General features: G+C 27.6%; 2 protein-coding genes and 1 long non-coding RNA gene across 9 annotated transcripts in view; 2 read left to right on the top strand and 1 right to left on the bottom strand.

Annotated features, from left to right (window-relative positions):
- The window catches only part of LOC109606636 (disco-interacting protein 2), a 111,018-nt gene that overhangs the window by 26,636 nt on the left and 64,266 nt on the right, over positions 1-20,116 (top strand). The window lies entirely within an intron of this gene.
- Positions 4,845-20,116, bottom strand: part of LOC109606128 (sphingosine kinase 2) — a 104,042-nt gene continuing 88,770 nt past the window's right edge. The window contains exon 3 of the transcript XR_007547148.1: positions 4,845-4,854. The gene's annotated coding sequence lies outside the window, so the exon portion shown is untranslated. The remainder of the gene's footprint in view (positions 4,855-20,116) is intronic.
- Positions 16,717-17,254, top strand: LOC126264435 (uncharacterized). The gene is made up of 2 exons (XR_007547149.1): positions 16,717-16,889; positions 16,956-17,254. It is a non-coding gene; the product is annotated as an uncharacterized LOC126264435 (long non-coding RNA).

The following is a 20,116-nucleotide window of genomic DNA, read 5'->3' as shown; positions in this document are numbered from 1 at the left end:
TTTTTCTCCTTTTTGATTTCGTTGTACAAAAGGAAATGCACAAAAAGAAACGCGGGAGGGAACTTAATTAAAAGGGTTCGTTAGATGAAGACGACGCGTCGCCGAGGACGAGGCCGACTTCATTTCCTCGCCGCATTGTACACATAATGTTATTAAAGTTTCTGTTCTTCTGTGGCGGTTTCGAAGTCTGGCGTGTTTGCGGGTGATTTTAATGAGGAAGCGCTGCAAGAAGGCACCGAAAACGGTTGTGCAATGTACTGACGTTTATTAATCGACTCTCAAATTAATAATTTAACCCGACCATCGAGAACTTATTTTTTCGCAAAATTGGAAACGTAAATCATTTTTATTTATCAGTTTTTTAACAAACATTAAAACTTTCTGCAAGCACTCTCTTACCTTGCATAAGATAAGATAGTTGCCTCAATAAAAGTGTATCTATTTAATATTTTAATATTACAGATAACATATGTAACTTTTACTTCAATTAGAAACTATAATTGAATTTATCTCTAGAATATTGAAAAAACTATTAACTAAAATATATAATTTGTGATATATTAATTTATATTTATTATCTCGAAAATGGAATATATTTTTTAAAATATGTGTAAAAATGTTACAATAAAACAGGCGCATCCACCAAAATATGAAATGGCTATTAAATGTGGCTATTTGTTCCTACGCTATTTTTTCATCGTTCAACATATTAACCGGTAACACTCGAGGTAAAATAATGGACATCGTGCCTTTAACACTTTCGTTCAGTCCTTCAGGTTCGAGCCAGAGAGGTGGAGAGGCGTTTTGTTTCAGCGATGGCATCAGGTGTGGCGAGGGCGTGCGCCATTAAATTGCACAATTTGAACTTTGAACGGGAGATTTCGGAATTTGTTAAGTCGCAAGTTATGCACCGCGATGCGTCTTCCGTCATCCTCGATTTATGCACTTATGCCGGTTGTTTGTTTGCACGATTTTCCTCAATGTTACACCACAAACTAATACTGGCTAAATTTAATTTAAATGTTTTCTTGAATTATTTTGTTTTGAATTGAACACATATTATTTTCGCAAAATGAAAATGAATTCGATTTTTTTATATATATTTTAACAACATAGATAAAACCAGAATCACTTGTAACTTGTCTTGTTTTATTATTTATAATAAAATACTTTTTAGATATAATTTTTGATTTATAACCATTTTTTTATTAAATTTCTTTTATAGTAATATTACAGGATATTAAATATTTTATTTAATTCTGAATTTCTAATCCGTTTTTGTAATAGCATTGCTTTTTTTTTGATAATGATGATTTTTTGATTTTTATCATTCTGAATTCTTAATCATTTTTTGTTTAATTTTGTATATAATATTTCGACTTTTTAATTAACAAATTAATACAAGAAAGTATATTATGATTTGTAACAAGATAAATATTTTTATAATTGCGATTTTCTGATCATTTTTTGGTTAACACTTATAATTTTTTTGATTTTTAAATAGAAAAATTAATCTTATAGAGTTTTTTCTTCAGGATTCTACAATTAATTGTCTCAGCTCTATAATTTGTTAATATTCATTCATTGCCTTGAATATATAATTTATAAAATATAAATAAATATATTGTTGATAATACATAAAATGATGATATTTTAAGTGGTCGAAAAATCTCTTTAAATAGGTTATTTCTTGTGATTTCCTGTACGATAATGCTTTCCAAGTAAAACAGTAGTTTATTTGCTTTTTGTAAGTGGCACATTGTATCCGTACAACACTTTTTATGTTGTAGTATGTCATAATGGGCAAATAAAAAAAGGAATTTCGATTACACATCGAGACACGATAATTAGTTCTACTGCTGTGCCAATAATAAAAATTCCAGACCGTAATTACCCATTACAATTAAAATTCGTATCCACGCCCAAAAAAAAAAGGACTGACATACTATCCCCCTGATATGTCTAATACGTTTAACGCCCATTTTTAAAAAAAAATGCGACCTGGATCTGTCCGCCATCAAATTGATTGCACAAAGGACTAGTTGTACCGAAAACTAGCACGATTAATCACGCGTCGTTAAAATAGTATTACATCTGATAAAGGTGATGTATTTTTCGTCAAGTCGAGAGTTCATTTTTATTAATTTCGGAGTTTTGCAATATAGAATTTTCGTCTGCTGTATTATAAAAAAGGAGGCGAGGCGCTTAACAAAAGACTGATAAATAGTCGTTGCACAATTTATTATTTAGGATGTTTAGAAAGGTGTTCGTTTAATTAAAATTTTGAATGTCGATCGATAAACGGGCAGATTGTTGCCCAACAATTTTTGGCTATTTATCCTCAACATACACTTTTTACCCTTCCTTTGCGAATATTTTAACAATTTAGGGTCTCCCTAATTAGTTGATTTTTGCTACAGGGCTCCAAAAATATTTAATTTGTGAATTTTATTTGTAATATAAACAAACTTTTTTCTTTAAAGGATACCATGTAAAAAAAATATAATTTTTATAATTAATAATTATGATGGTTTATTGTACTGTTACGATGAGGACAAAATAGTTTCTCACTTTTATATATTATTTTTTGGTATATATTTTATATTGGTTTAAATTTAGATTAAGGTCAAAAATGGAACATCCTGTTGTTTCCGTGCTGCTCTTCACTAGATATTAACCCAGTTCGATTTCTTCCGTGTTATTTGTAATTTATGCAGTTTTTCTGTTGCCCTCAATCTACATTTTCGCTCCAATATGCAAATTTATCTAACAATACCAATAATGATAATAAAAGGCAAAACTGCAAAGGATAGACAAGTTTAAACGTGAACAACTATAAACTCGCTTAATTTACAGAAATTTACACACTCACGGTTCTTCTTCCATAAACATTCCATCGTTTATCAGCGACAATTGGAACGTATCCGCTCATTCTCCAATTTTACGACTGTCATAATAACTTATTACATGGTTATCATCGTAAAACTGTTCAACGTTCAATTCGGAAAACGTCCATATGGCAAATATGACGACTGACAAAGGATTATGCAAAGGGCGTCGTAAACTTTGGCCTTTGGACAACGGTAATAAAAATGCAACTGTGAGGATATTGTGGCGGGTCACGTGTCTATATAGCTGACATTAAAAGTCGTTTTATTAGCTCACAACGATGGTTTTTGTTGTTTTGCTGTCTTGCACGGACCCGGCCGTTTTGTACGTACATAATTGCGATTGGTAATTGTCGGTTTAACGATGTTACCAATCCGTATAGAAGTCAACTTTCACCTCGTCTTCGAACATTCCGTTTAGGTACGGAATCGTAGAAAGTAAATCACCCACGTTCCCTCCCGTAAAGTTGCATAACGCCCGTTACGACATTTACGAAAATTGCCTGCGATAAAAACCAAGAAAGCAGCGGCGATTTTTTTTTGTCGTCATCGCGTATACAGAACTAATTCATGTGAACTTTAATTTCACTCGTGCAAGCGTACTTTTTTTATCGGCACGTTTCGATTTTAAGGCTGGAAAATGTCGAAACGAAATAGTTGTACGGTGCGCAATAAAAATAAAATCTTTTATGGACGTGTTTATTAAAGTTTTCGGAGCGGAATTTTAATCTGGAATGGGACTGCTAAATATAAACAATGTGACTTTCAGACTTTAAATTTATATCGAATTTATTTCAGCATGAAACGGTGGAAACTTTCGTACACAGCAAAAATCTCCAACTGATGCGAATTAGTTAATATGCTAGAGGAAATATTGACAAAGGACTCAAAAATATATTATAACAGGAAAACTATATTATAAAGCTTTCTATAATTTTATCTAATTGTAAATTAAACTTTATTTTAAAATATCTTCAAAAATAAATTGTGAAATGCAATTGCAAAAAATATGTCAAACTAAAGAAAATATATGAACAAATATTTTTAATTTAAATATAAAATCTCTCTTAATAGTCATTTTGAGTATATACAAATCGATTTTTTTTAATTTTCAATTTAATTATAACAAAAATACGTCTATGTTAAAAACTTTCGAGGTTCAAAATTGATGGCTTTACAGACTCATTAGTTGGATCATCAATATGTCAAATTTTTTGGGAATAAATTAAAAACTTAAAGACTATTGGGGTTAGATGTAGGGTATGGTAGTCAATTTATTTTAATTACATATAAATTTTAAAAATTTAAAAATATACAGGGTGTTCCATCGAAAATAACAAATTCTATATCACAAAATTTTTATAAGAATCAAAACGTTTTTCCATTCTCCATAAACTTCTAACGATAACGTGACTCGCCGTGTATAAATTAAAGTAATATGCAAATAGACAAAAATTATTTATATATTTACGTACACTTTTCCAAGACAAATGAAAATTTTTTAAGTTACTCTACATAGCTATGGTGTATATAAAAATGACATTGACAGATTTATACGAATTTTTTGTTTATTTATATATTATTTTTACTTACGTTCAGTTTTTAAATTTCAAATATTTTTAAATTTTATTCCAAATGTAAAACTTTGTTTTAATAATTTTACAGCTTGTCAAAAAAATTTATTAAAGACCTAATACAATCAATTCCAAACACAAATTTTTTTAACTATAAACAATTTAATTTTGCTTTGTGCCTATGGTGAATATGTTGTCGGCAAAATTCAATTTATAGTTTGAAAAATGTCGAAATAAAATACTTTTGCATGAAACAAAAACGCCTCGTTCATATTTATGTAATGCACTTTTCCTGTGCTGAATAAAATCTTTCATAAACGTGTATATTAAATGTGAATTTCCTGCACGGAATTTCAATCCGGAACACAACAACAGAACGTAAAAAAATATAACTGTGCATTGTAAAAATTTCGACATGTTTACTAGAGAAAACAAAACATTTAAAAAATCAATAAACACTTCGTTCCTTTATGTGGTTATAACAAATATTAATTAGATATTTCATTACAACATCCGAAATTCAACATGGAAACGATAAATCAAAATTTGTACGCGTAATAGGGAATTCGACACAATTTACTGATCCAGGAAGAGATTATAAAAAGGAGCACGAATCGTTTCCATCTCCGTACATTTAATTATTCAATAAATCCGTTTTAATTATATTGTTCGCGTGAAATTTAATAAGCAAGATTTACCGGAGACTCGAAACCCAATACTGCCACGTGCGCATTGAATCGGTCCAACGATTTAATTCCGCCATTGACAAACAAACACAAATGGTTTTAGTTTAATTGTACAAAGTACGGATTAATGATCCACTGGAAATCATAAGTGTTTTATTTGACTAATTGATTTAATCGTCGAACAATGTCGAGAAAAATTGAATATCCGTCGCACTAATTACTAATTAATTTCGTTCGAAATTGCAAAATTGGAACAACACGTAATTAGATAATTGAACGTTCTGCACCCGTTACATAAATTTACGTCATTTTTATTCATCATAATACACCGAAATCCATTTAATTACGGTTTCGCGAGGATTTTAATAAATAAGATTTACCGAGACAGAAATCTAATTTTCCCCGGTTTCGAATTACTCTCACGTGTGTTTAAAATTAGCTAATCGCATCCGAATTAAGTTCCAAAACTGAACGTGTAACAGAATAATTATTTCACTCGAACTCCTTATTATGTAACGTACGTCTTAAAGTCGATATCAATATTTTATTATCATTAGAGACGACCTAATTATGTCGGAGGGTTGGGGATATTGGAAAATGTGGGTGTTTCTGGCTCATTTCACCGGAGTACGCTTATTACGATTATAAATTCCAAAGGGGTAATTAATTATTAAATAATATTGATTATGGGAGCGAAAATAAAATTAAATTATTTTTTAATAATTTTTTTTACTTTTTTATGTACTTAATTAAACTAATAAAGGATAATATTTTATTTATTTTATTTTAACATTTTTATTATGAAAACTAATTACAGCTTTCGGTAAAGTAATGTAAGTGAGAGTATCTTTGAATTCTTTCAATGAAGCTGGCTTATTTCAGTTAAAAATTCTAAAGGAATAATTGATTATGAATATGGGGATAAAATTAGAAAAAATAAAAAATATTTTTGTCAATTATTTACGTTATTTGTATATTTAATTTAATTAAAAAAACAGTTACAGTAATTTAAAATAAATATGTATTTTTTAAAGTTTAAAGGGGCAATTGATTATTAAATAATATGGGGATAAAAATAGAGGAAAATAAAAATATTTTTTTGTAAATAATTTATTTTATTTGTACATTAAATTAAATTAAAAAAAAAAACGCAATTATAATATTTTAACATACATATGCATTTTTTAAAGTATTTTATAATTTTAAATAAACTGATATCTTTCAGTGAAGCTGGTTTATTTCAGTTCTTAATTTCAAAGCTGTAATTGATTGTTAAACTATAATGAATATGATGGTAAAAATAGAAAAAATTAAAAATATTTTTTCTCAATTATTTATTTTATTTGTATATTAAATTAAAATAAATAAAAAAATTACAATATTTTAAAATAAATATGTATTTTTTAATGTTTTTCTTTTTTAATTTGATATAAACTGACTGACTTCTTTCAGTGAAGCTGACTTATTTCAGTTCTTAATTTCAAAGGGGTAATTGATTATTAAATAATAATGAATATGGGGGTAAAAACAGAGAAAATTAGAAATACTTTTTGTCAATGATTCACTTTATTTGTATATTAAATTAAATTAAAAAACGCAATTACCATATTTTAAAATAATAATTTCTATTTTCTGGAGTATTTTTGACTAATTGACTTCTTTCAGTGAAGCTGGCTTATTTCAGTTCTTAAGTCCAAAGGGGTTATCGATTATTAATTAAATAATATGGGTATAGAGAAAATTAGAAATATTTTTCCCAATTATTTACCTTATCTGTATATCAAATTAAAATTAAAAGTCAATTACAATATATTAATGTAAATATCAAAATTTATCATTTTTATGTTTCTATTGTTTTGTTTTTTATTTTGATATAAAGTAATTATGACGATAATCATTATTAAATAGAATCGATTACAGAAGTTAAAAATTATGGATATTAAAATTATGTTTTACATCACTTATTTTATAAAATTGTTATTGCTTTATACCAATGTTAATAAATAAAATATAAATTCTTAACTTAATTAAAAACTGTACATTTTATGTCTCTAAAATTGTCTTAATGAGAAATATGCAATTTACTTATAAAAATAACGGTTTTCACATATTTCCATTTACTGCTCACTTAACAACTATATTATTTACGATCGTTGTATTATTTTGGATCAGTAGATGTTTATCTTGTGAAAGATGATAAATATTCTCGTATTCTTTCACAACAAAATCAATGTGGTGATCTTGTTACACGGAAAACATTATTAATAATATCGGTAAGTTGCGACACGCGTCAGAAAATCGAAAGCGACTCATTATAAATCGATAGCGTCTTTCTTTCACTGTTGCTGCAGCTTTCAGAACGAACCGCGAAAAAAATAATATTGTATAGAAACCGTTATTTAATAAATATAAAACTAATTGAATCCGTTTCGAATCCGATTGGAAATCGCTTTGCGGTAATTGCACACCATCCATACGGATTAACAGAGAAATCGCACTGCAACAATTAACATAATATAATAACGACTATAATTTATAACAAAATATCGCGTACAGAGTACTTCACTTGGGTATCAGTTTTAATGTTCAATTAGGCGATAATTTACGTTTTCGAGTATGTGAAACCGAAAACGGAATTAAATCGAGTTCCAATATTTCTCACACACGATTCTCCCCGTATATCGGTGATTATTATCGTTTGTGGCGATAAACTTGTGTATGTATGTGTATGTGTATGTACTAATTGACGGTTTGCGCAATTAATAACAACCATCGCATTTGCAAATTGATGCTGTAACGTCCATTATAAATTTTAATTAGGGGGATATTAGGCAAAATTGTCATTCTATTGTTTAACTCGTTTTTTGTTAAGTAGAAGGTTCTTTTTGTACAGAAATTATGTTATGTAAGATCAAAACAAAATTTAGATATTACATTTGCCTTTAAAATATCGCAAAAAATCAAACATTTCAAAAATATACACTGTTTCAAAAATTAACGCACCACATAAATAATAATTGATTATGGAAGCCTTATCCTAGGCTTTAGTGACCATTGTTTCCATATCTACATTTGTTCGGTTTGACGGAATTATCTCCTGACGTTTCGCTAGCACGAGTGGCTGACATCTTCAGAGGTCTCTTTGACATCTGATGGACAACTAAATGAACTTAGACCACTGTTCTAGAAATTTCGTTCTGTTCGTTAATCTTTCTTATTTGTTTAACGATTTTGGTGTTTTTAAGCACTAGTGTCCATATTTTTATTTATTAAGTTTCAATGTTTATTCTCTTCTGTTGAAGTTGTTTCCCTAATCATTCTGTTGTTGTATCCAGTTGTCGAAACAAGCAATTGTGTACCTTGAAACTTTCTTATGATTTCCATCTAACACTTGCATGTTCAGCTACAGCAGACTTGTCTGATTGTCCTAGTTTGCAGTTTCGATTGTGTTCCTTAATCCTAGTCCCCATTGAACATTTTGAAGTACCGATATATACTTTCCCGCAAAAGCATGGGATGCGGTATATCCCAGAAGTTATTTGATGTCCTCTTTTATCTTTGGCAGATCTGAGACTGTTGAATCTTCCTTGTTGGTATAAAAACAGTATGGATGTTATGTTTTAATAAGATTTTTCCGATTCTGTCGGTAACTTTACATATATATGGGAGAAAAGCTTTACCAATCGTGGGCTCACTAGGTGGATGTTTATTTTTATTTATTTACATAGTTATAGGTGGTGCGTTAATTTCTTTCTGTCTATATTGCCGTGTCTTTGATCCAACGCTAAATTTGGTATATGTCACACTAAAATACATACCTACAATTAAATGTAATGTACTTTTTTCATAATTATACAATAGCACAGTTTCTGGGGGACACCCCTCATTCTCGACCTATTTTCCTTCCCATAGAATATTTTTTAAACCTATTTAACTTATAATCTTTGCACAAGAAAAAAAATTTTTCAGTTGTAATGTTGAAAATTTTATTGTTGAATATTTAATGTGATATATTTCCAAAACGATTATTGATTTCTAAAAAACAGAATGTAAATAAAGTAAAGTATCTAAAAAATGCTTAGAGAACATTTTACTAGCTATGAAACTAATTTATAACAATTTTAATTCCAAATAAGTAAAAATTATTTAACATTAAAAATGTAAATTTTAGTGAAGTATCATGTGGGCAGACGAGACAAATAAATTATATATCAGACATGAAGTTTACGATTATTACACGTGCATAATTGATAATTATCTCTGGTACATGCACGATAATATCGAGCGTAAAAGGTATCTCTTATAATTAAATATTTACCATCGTAAACCCACACACGTTCGAGCGCTCCGTTTTGCTAATTATAATTATTGATACAGAAAATCATTTTAATTATGTCAAAATGGCAAATTAACGACTGAAACTAGCACTGCAAAGTTGTAAAACTAACCTTAGGAATCTTTGTATTAGACTAGATTTATAGTTTGTCCTTTCTTTGTTTTGTTCCTCTATTACAAAAAAGTAAAAACAGTTTATTATATATATTATTAGTCGTCTTATTTTGTTAAAACAACAGTTAGTACGTTTATGACATTTAATATTATATAATTTTGATACTTCTTCATATTTAATTTAAATTAAAATTAAAACTGGTTTTTTTAAATAAAAAATATAAATATAAAATATTTTATTAACATTGCTGTTAGTTTATGAATATTTACCATGATTTTAAACAATTTATTTGACATTATTTTTTTATAACAACATAAAAATGTTTCATTATAAAATAAATATATTTTAAATACATACATGTACATTTATTGCGGAAATAATAAAAGTAAAAAATATAACATATATAACAAAATTGTAGTAATTCAAAAATTAATATAAATAAACTTACATAAGGAAATTTAAAAATTTACCATTTTAGTATTATTTTTGTTTTATTCAAAATTACTTTATTTGTTTTAAAATAATATTAACATTTTCCCGAAAACTGAAGGAAATAAATAAAATCAATATTATTTTATTATTTTTTCTTCTATAAGCAAAAAATGATTCTAATGATTATAAAAGTTTTTTCTTATAGACCCATTATAAATATTAATTATTGCCGTTAAACCGTGTGTTTAATTAAGATATCGTGTTAAAGTAAGAACCTTGGATGCGTCAATTAAATTAAGTGTTCGGCCCGACAGTAAAAAAAATGTCTGCGATATGTTAAAGTCGACGTGCCTAATTACTTACAAATTAAGATTTAGTCCCGCCATTTAAGCGGGCAACGCTAACTTTCTTATTCCGGGCGAACAGGACGGAATTTATGTTTGTCGCACGCTTTTTTCCGTCTTTTGGGTTTTTATCTGGGCGTTGCGATCGAAATTGCAGGAGCGTGTTGCCTGTTGTCTTCGGTGGGAAGTGTGTCGAAACGATTATTCGTGAAGGCTGAATTTAAGTGCGTTCAAGTTCGCAACACTTTTTTTTATTGTTCGCGTTAATTGCCCGTTGAATTAATGTTAAATACGGATTTAGGTGTTTTCCTAACGTCGGTCATGTTGTTTTGTAATTCAGTTTTTGTTTTTATTTTTGTTGAAATTGAATTTTCCCCTTGACACAGATTTAACTTGGAAAAAACTGCCCCATACCCAACATAAACATGCTGTTGGGGCCATTTTTTACCTTGATGGTGACAAATCGTCCTACGGTTTGAACAACTGGTTTGCATTCTAGTTAAAAGTTCCGTGACTAAAAATGTGTGTGTGTGTGCTACACAAATTGGGGACAAATTTAAATGCTATTTGGTTTTAAGAAAATTAAATTTTAAAGCTGTGCTCTTAATGATAGTTTGGATAAATTAAATCTAATAATAAATTAAGTGAATTAACTAATCGTAAATTTCTCAATTTTATGAAAACGTTTATCCCAATTTTTAAATTTTTCGTAAAAGTAAAAAATTCAGATTTCATACTTTAATAAAATTATTTGATTACAAAAGGAAAGTAAAATAAAAAATACACAAAATTTTTTAGTAGTTAAAATAAATAGAAATAGTTAAAATTAGCAATTTAGTCTTAAAATTATTAAAATTATAAAATTTATCTAATCGGAGAAGATAATGTTTCAAATTTACCAAAATAAACTAATCATAATCCATTGAAATAAGAGAAAAAATTGTCATATGCCAAGCTATAAAATTTCTGTATGAATATAAATAAATCTAAAAATGTGGTCTAGATTGATAATTTACAACTGCTACTGAAATTTAATTAAAAATGGATCAATTTTAAGCACAAAAATAAAGTGGTGGTGATTTTTTTTTGTAAAACGACGAAAATTAATAAAATTAGCCGAGAAAGTAAACTAAATAAAAATGTATTTTATGAAAGTAGATTAATAATAAAATTGTTCAAATGAGAAAAAATTGTCTTAATTAAAGAAAAATTATTAGTTTATTAAAAAAAAGACCTAAATTAATAATTTACAACAATTGCTAATAAAATTTAATTGATAATGGATCAATTTTAAACGCTAATTGAAACTGGTGGTGATTTTTTTTGTAAAACTATGAAAAATGATAAAATTGGTCAAATTAGGTAGAAAATAAACTAAATAAAAATGTATTAAATTTACCAAAATAGATTAATAATAGAATTGTTCAAATAAGAGAAAAAATTGTCCTAATTAAAGAAAAAATTCTTACTTTATTAAAAAAATATTCTAAATTAATAATTTATACCAATTGCTAATAAAATTTAATTGAAAATGGATCAATTTTAGCTACAAACACAAAATGGTGGTCGACTATTTAGAAAACAATGAAAAATGATAAAATTGGTCCATCTATTCAAAAAAATAAACTAAATAAAAATTTACCAAAGTAAATTAATAATAAAATTGTTCAAATAAGAGAAAAAATTATTAGTTTAAAATTAAGAACAATTTATTAAGTTGATAAAATAGTCAAAATCAATTAATTTAACAACTGTTACTGAAATATCATTAAAGATTTATTAATACTGAAAACAAACAAAAACAGATTGTTTTATTGTAAAATTATGAAAGAAAAGTAAAATTAATTAATAATAAAATTGTTCAAAAAAGAGAAAAAGTTGTCCTAATTAAAGAAAAATTCTTAGTTTATTAAAAAAATATTCTAAATTAATAATTTATACCAATTGCTAATAAAATTTAATTGAAAATGGATCAATTTTAGCTACAAACACAAAATGGTGGTGAATTATTTAGTAAAACAATGAAAAATGATAAAATTGGTCCATCTATTCGAAAAAATAAACTAAATAAAAATTTTCCAAAGTAAATTAATAATAAAATTGTTCAAATAAGGGAAAAAATTATTAGTTTATTGAAAAGTAGTCTAAATTAATAATTTATAACAACTGCTAGTGAAATTTAATTAAAAACGGATCATTTTAAGTACAAACACAAACTGGTGGTGATTTCTCTTATAAAATAATGGAAAATGGTGTAATCTGTCCAATTAAGCAAGAAAATAAACTAAATAAAAATGCATTAATTTTACCAGCGTATAATAATAATAAAATTGTTCAAAATAAGAGAAAACGTTGACTTAATTCAAGAAATAACTATTCTTTAAATTTTCTGTATGAATAAAAATAATGAAAAATTATTAGTTTATTAAAATCAATTTAAAGCACAAATACAAACAGGTAGCGATTTATTTTGTAAAATTATGAAAAATCTAAAGTGAATATATATGTATTAAATTTACCAAAGTATATTATTTATAAAATTGTTCAAATAAGGCAAAAAATAAAAATTAATCAAAAATTATTATTTTAATAAAAAAAATATCAATTTTAACTACAAACAAAAATTAGTAGTGGTAAAATTATAAAATTTCTCTAATTAGAGAAAAAATAAAAAATATAAAAATAAACCAAATTCAATTAATAGAGAAAATTGACCTAATTACAAAAGGGGAATTTAGATAATAATTCTCATTGGAAATTAAACCGTGCCTAAAAAATAAAATCGATCGACATCGCACACACATTTGTGTCCCATATACTAAATATAAAATGGGCACGTCACTCTTTAAAATGTCACACCGTATCTTGCGGTCCTGTGTCGGAATGTCGCTCGGAAGTCGTTAGCACTTGGCGCCCCCTAATAACACTGACCCCCTTCCAGTTTTATGGTTCACCAAAAAGACATTTTGGGCCGGGCTAGGTGTGCGATACATTTTTCATGTGGCGCTTTAGCGTGGCCGCATTAAACGAAATCTATTACCGGCGTATTTTAACCGTACCCGGAATAATTCCAACCCGTAATGCATTGCCGGGTTGTTGGTAACTTTTCGCCATCGTTTGTAATTGACTTCGATTTATCATTGAGGAAACGGTGAAATCGCATCATGTGCGTGCGAGCATGCATTAGTGCCCATCAGAAAACACGTTCCATCGCTTAAAAGGGGAAACACTGAAATTGATTTAAAGAGTTCAACAACTTGCGACTCGGTCCGTCATTCAGTCGCAAGAACTGATTTGTTTACGAAACGGGGCTAAAAATAACGGAGCACGGATTAAGCGGACTTCATTTCTGCTTTCATAATTTTGTTTACCCGCCTTTCGGAAATTGATGAGATACACAACAAGGAAACGGGCTAAAATAAACGCATTTTGATGCAACCCGTATTTCATAAGTTTTAATGCGTTTTGTAATTCTAAATTTGTTGTTGTTGTGCAGTTTAAAACTCCGTTTTACAATTTAAATTTAATTATCTTAATTAAAATCCGACGTTTTAAAAGTGCAACAGCCAATTATTAGCAGGTGGCGGATCCTGTAATTTTTGATATTACGGATTTTCATTTCCAGATGTGTTCTTTTTTTTCGTGCTGGCGTCGCTCGTTAAAACTTCTGCAACTCCGCGAGGCGTGTTTATGATTCATTAGCTTTTGTTTGCATATTTATAGAAAAGTTCGCTTAATACGTGGAATATTGATTGTTACGGTTCGTTTGGTTTTAAGCTCGCATGGTCTTTAGCTTCCTAAATTTTTTTGCCGAATTGTCCAAATGGATATTTCAAATCTCGTTATTTATATGCCATATTATATATTTTTCTGTAATCTTGTCTTTTAGAATATTTAATTTTGATAATTTTACAAAAGCTTTATTTGACGATAAACAAGTATAAAATAAAATAAAATTTGTTACCAAATATTACTATATATAATACTTCTGAAATTTCGTTAAACATTTATCAATTTTAAGAATAAACAAAAACTGTGTATTGTTTTATTATAAAATGGTTGAAAAAATACTAAAATTTATCTAATATCAATTTCTTTTAAATTATTTAATTCTGTTTTTCAAATAATTTTCTAATTACTGATGAAAACTTAACTAAAAAACATACAATATATGTATATTGAAAATAACTACTTTATAACAACTGCTGCCGAATTTTCATTAAAGATTTATCAATTTTAAGAACAAACAAAACGGATAGTTTTTTTTATTATAGGTGGAAATAGTAAAATTTATCTAATACCAATTTATAATTAATTACATGAAAAAATTGTCTAATTACATACTAAAGTGTAATATATTTTTTTTAATTGCTATAAAGTTGTGCAAATTATAAAAAAAATGTCAAATTATGGAAGAATACTAATTTATTAGCAATGGTAAAAGTAACAATTTATTAATTTGATAAAATAGACAAAATCAATTAATTTAACAACTGCTACTGAAATATCATTAAAGATTTATTAATACTGAAAACAAACAAAATTGTTTGTTATTGTAAAATTGTGAAAAATTGTTTGTTATTGTAAAATTGTGAAAAAGTAAAAATTATCTAATACCGATTTTTTTAGTTAATTAATTCAATGTCTGAAGTAAACTTAATTAAACAATGTATCAAACTTTTAATTAATATTTATTAATTAAAACTATTACTGAAATTTCAAAACTGGTGATGTTTAAATGGATAATAAAATAAATTATAAAATAGTACATTATTAGCAGAAACTAGAGCAAGAATTTTAAAATTCAAATAATTTTTGTCCCGGTTATTATGCTAAAAAAATGTATATTAATTTTACTAATAATTATGTGAGCAACATATGCTATTTAAAGTTTTATTAATACAAATAATATTTTAATTAATTCTACTTTTGTAAAATACCCATTATTAGGTTATGAATAAGTTTTAAACACCTTTTTTATGAAAAAGAACAGATGATCAATAATATTTGAATCCATATTCTGCCAGGCCTCCTGCAGAACCGTGAATAAATATTGGTTGATTACTATACTTGTTGTTGTTAACTATTTCCCATAAGTTTTCAATGGGGTTTAGATCGGGAGATTGAGATGGCCAGTTCATACATTAACTTTTTCCCTTAAAAACCACTGCTTCAAATATTTTAAAGTATACTTCGGGTCATCCTGTTAAAAATAATATTTTAGTGGCATATTTTCATCTGAATACGGTACCATGCTGTTCCCCAATATTTCTTTATACATAAAACGATCCATGATACTCTCTATTCGATGGGGAGTGTGGAAATATTAATAGATGGGATGATTGACCGTTAATATTAATTGATTTTATTCAGACATTTCTGTTTTGATGTATCACACATCAGACTCATTTTATTTTCTGTTTATATATTTCTATACACAATACAATATTATATATATATATATATATATATATATATATATATATATATATATATATATATATATATACATACATATATGTATATATACAAAGTTTAGAAAAGCAGCCCCATACCACTATTCACCTGCCACCGTGTGTAACAGTTGATATTGTATTGTAATTAAATTATATAAATACCTAATAGTTTAACTGAAAAGGAGATATAGAATTGATGAAATATTTTTCAAAATATTTTTCCCTCCTATTTTTAAATCATTAAACGAATTTTATTTTTATACATTTATTATTTATTGTGAAAGGATTTTTCAATTTTGCAAGAGTCATTTGTTTTAAAATAAACATTTTTTATTTTCACGTAAATTTATTTAATTTTTATTTTTGTGACAAGTTTATTACGTTAAGTTTCAAAATCAATTGTTATTTTTTACAAATTGAAAGAGAAATGTTTAAATATCTTCAGACTAAGACTAATTGAAAAAGTAAAAAATAAATCGCTTTTATGTAATATTGTGTATTAAACCATTTTCATTTAACAAATCACGTAATTAAAAAAGTCATTAAAATTTATTAGATCGGTCGTAAAGTTTACGATTGGAAAATTATTTGATCAGTAAAACATGTTCACATTACATTTAGAATATAAATAAAAAAGTATTTTAATATTAGTAAAAAGCAATTTAGCGATTAACTCTTTTGTATTTTTTTATTAACCACTCATATTTTTTGTTTCCATTCTCGAACATTGTGCAAACGTATGTAGATTAACAGCGCAAAAAAACGAGACGACAGGATGTGTTTCACGTTTATGCAAATTTTTTCGTTTATGAATATTGATACACGCGTGTAGTTTTTTTTTTAATAATTTTTTGCGATCTTGTAAATTCCAACTTTACATGTCAACTTTGACATTTTTTCCAGAGTTTTCGTATTGGAAAATTGAAATGGTGTTTTTTTCGAATTATCTAGATCATTGATTTGGTTAGGGCAAATAAAAACTTGCCCCGAATATATGAAATAGTAAAAACCTTTTTAAGAATGACAATGGAAGCCAATAATGTGTAATTTAAAATGGAGGTCGTCGCTAAAAATAAAAAGAAATTATGTTTGTATTGTTACTAAAAAATGTATGTTTTGTTGCAGGTAAGAAGAAATAGGTCGACGATCACGAAGACTTACAGAGGCCATATAAATTAGGAAAAAAGTATAATTTAAGTTTTTAACTTGACATAAATATAATGTGTGTTTTTATTTTATTCAATATTAATTTTTTCGTCGTCTGTAAATAACGTTTTTTACACTGCATGAATTTATAATTTATCAATATTGTGCAATAATAATTTGGTGGTAGAAATATGTGAACAATAACAAGAATAAAAAATAAATAAACAATAAGTACTCTGTGAAATTTAACGTGTTGTAATAAATTTTATTTTTAATTCTTTTATGTTTTATTTTAAGTAGGTAGTTTGCTGGGCGCATTCGCCACAATTGACACACGCACAAAGTTAACGTGCGATACCATAAAAAAATGTGGTAAATATCGTAAATAAACACCCGGGAACATTTTGTTTAAATATGTTTCCGTGCGTTCATTTTACGACTCAAGTTTGTAGCCGTTTGCGACTTTCATCCCCCGTGTGTTTAAATGTAACGATCTAATAAATACCGTACTTCACGTGCCGACACAAGTATATCTAACGTTTTTTTATTGTACAGAGTGTTACAAACTCTGAAACAGTTACCAAAAGTGACATTCCTCACTTACAGCATGTCGTCCAAATATATTGTCAATTCAACGTGCTATTTCTATTACTTTAAGCTAATTTAAGAACTCGTAAAATCTAATTTATACGAACTTTTATACAAGGTATGTTCAATTGAATTGTATTGATGTTTATTAAAATTGGACCAAAGTAAAAAGCAATTTTTGAAATTTAAATTTGAAGGACAAAACTGGAAATGAAACTTGCTCAAAATATATAAAAATAATAATTGAAATTAAATTATAATTTCAAATCATTACGTTTTCCCTTCTCGTTAAACTTGTAATGGATAAGTTAGATGAAACACTCTGTACACGGTTTAATATGAAAATTTATTCAAATTTATAATGAGCCTAAAACCTAAATTACTTTTTCCAGTACGGAATATCAGACAGTAACTCGTAGGAGTCAAAATCAACCAATTTGTGACACCCTGTACTCGCGGTTGGAAAGAAGTACGCCGATGAAATTTTAATCGGGGTTTTTCCAATAGTAGTCGAACCCATAAATTCGCTACTTAAAACCGAGTCAATTTCGTAATTACCCCGGGGAACACTCGAATTAATTGGGCCGACACGTGAACGGGTGGCCGCCCTTCGCGACATTTTCGTACGACTGTTTACTCGGGCAAACAGTCCAGACGCCGCGTCGGACAAGACGGCCGAGGCCCCGGCCCCCGTTTCTCATTTGCCGGATTGCAATGGCGTGTTAGAAACGCACACATCCACTTAGAACGTTGCGTTGCGGCATAACGATAATTAAGCGAATAATTTGCATTAAATTACACGGTCACTTATGAAACGTTTGTTGCGCTGCGGGAGTGCATCTCTTTCGGTTAATTGCGAACGTGTTACCGGTGAATATCAACGACGGTTTCTGTGGTAATTGCACATTCAATCGGTCGGAATGTTCTCCATATCGAAATTGGAACGATGAAATCATTTTGCTTACTTATACTGATTAAAAATTTAATCATTGGATTTATTTTTAAATAATTCTTTTAATATTATCAGATTTTCAAAAATTCTCTTATTAATTTATGACATTCCTCAAAATATTTATTATTTATTTCACCTGAAATACTATTTACTGAAACTTTTTACGTTAGATTAAAAGTAATTATTATATTTAAATGTAAACACAATGGAAAAAAATAATGAAAAAAAAAATCAAATACGTAAAATATTAAGCATATGTAATAATATTTAATAAATGTAATAAAATATTTTATACATTTTCATACTATCGCTCATAGAAATATTAATTTTTTCTTGATGAAAGAGTACTATAACAACAATTCGGCAATATAATTGTTTATTAATGGGTTTAGTTAGGTGTTTATTAATATTTGAAAAACATTCTAGGGTCGAAAGTTGAGCAATTTTAAAATAAAACAACCTTTACGTACATTCAGCCTTTCTTTATATAGTATCTATAGCACATACATTATCCTTAATAACTTCTAAATACCTTTTTTTATTGAATTTAGTAGCTTTTCAATATAATCGTTCGATACTTCTTTCCACTGATTTTGAACTTCTTCGTACATTTAAATTTGACCGTCTTTTTGCACAGATTTTCCGATCAATTTCATGGTTTCATGGAAGGTTTTTCAATTGGATTGAGGTCTGGGTTTTGTGTTGGCCATTACACACATTCCTTGAGAAGCGAATCATCATTAACTAACTTAAACATGTGTTTCGGATCGTTATCGTGCTTGAAGGTCCACCTTAAACTCATGTTATCTTTGGCAACTGGAAGCATATAATTCTCCAGAATGTCACGATAAACTAAACGATCCATTATCCAATTTATATTAACCAGCGGGCCCATACCATATTTAATCTTTTAAGTTGAAGAATTTTCTAAAAAAAATCCTCAAGTTTCATTTTGAAAATTTTTAAAAATACACAAAAAATGGAAAATTTTAAATTAATTTACATTATTTTATAATAAAAATGTAATTTGTTTTGTTAAAAATGTTTTAAAACATTTCATTTATGTGGTATTATTATTCTCCATATAAAATATTTTATGTAAACATTTATAAAACGTAAAATTACAATAAACATTTGAGTACTATTCAAATTTGTGATAATTTACATATTAGGATTAAAGTAAAATGCGTTTATATAACTGAAAAGTCTCTCTCATTACAAAACTAATTTACAAAGAAACGTAGAACAAACAGCGCGTTATCATATCCGAATTTCTCATTTTCCCCTCCGTTTATTTTAGTCTACTGTTTGTTATTAATAAAATAGGAGTGCTTTTCACGTTAAAATATATTAACCATTGTTCGAGTTCCTTTTGTCCTTCCGGCTAAGCACAACTTGAAAATTTACTAACGTGTCCCCTTACAATTCATTCAATTACCCTTAATTTATTCTTACACATGTCACTAAAACGATATCATTGTCATCACAGAATTATTAAATACCTACGATTGTTCGTCTGGCAATTATACACAATCAATAACACACAACGTGTAAATTAATTGGGCCGAACTAATATTGCCTTACGTGTGACGATTATTGT

The sequence above is a fragment of the Aethina tumida genome, chromosome 2 (genome assembly GCF_024364675.1).
Source record: "Aethina tumida isolate Nest 87 chromosome 2, icAetTumi1.1, whole genome shotgun sequence".
Lineage (NCBI taxonomy): Eukaryota > Metazoa > Arthropoda > Insecta > Coleoptera > Nitidulidae > Aethina > Aethina tumida.
This window is presented reverse-complemented; position numbering and strand designations above follow the sequence as displayed.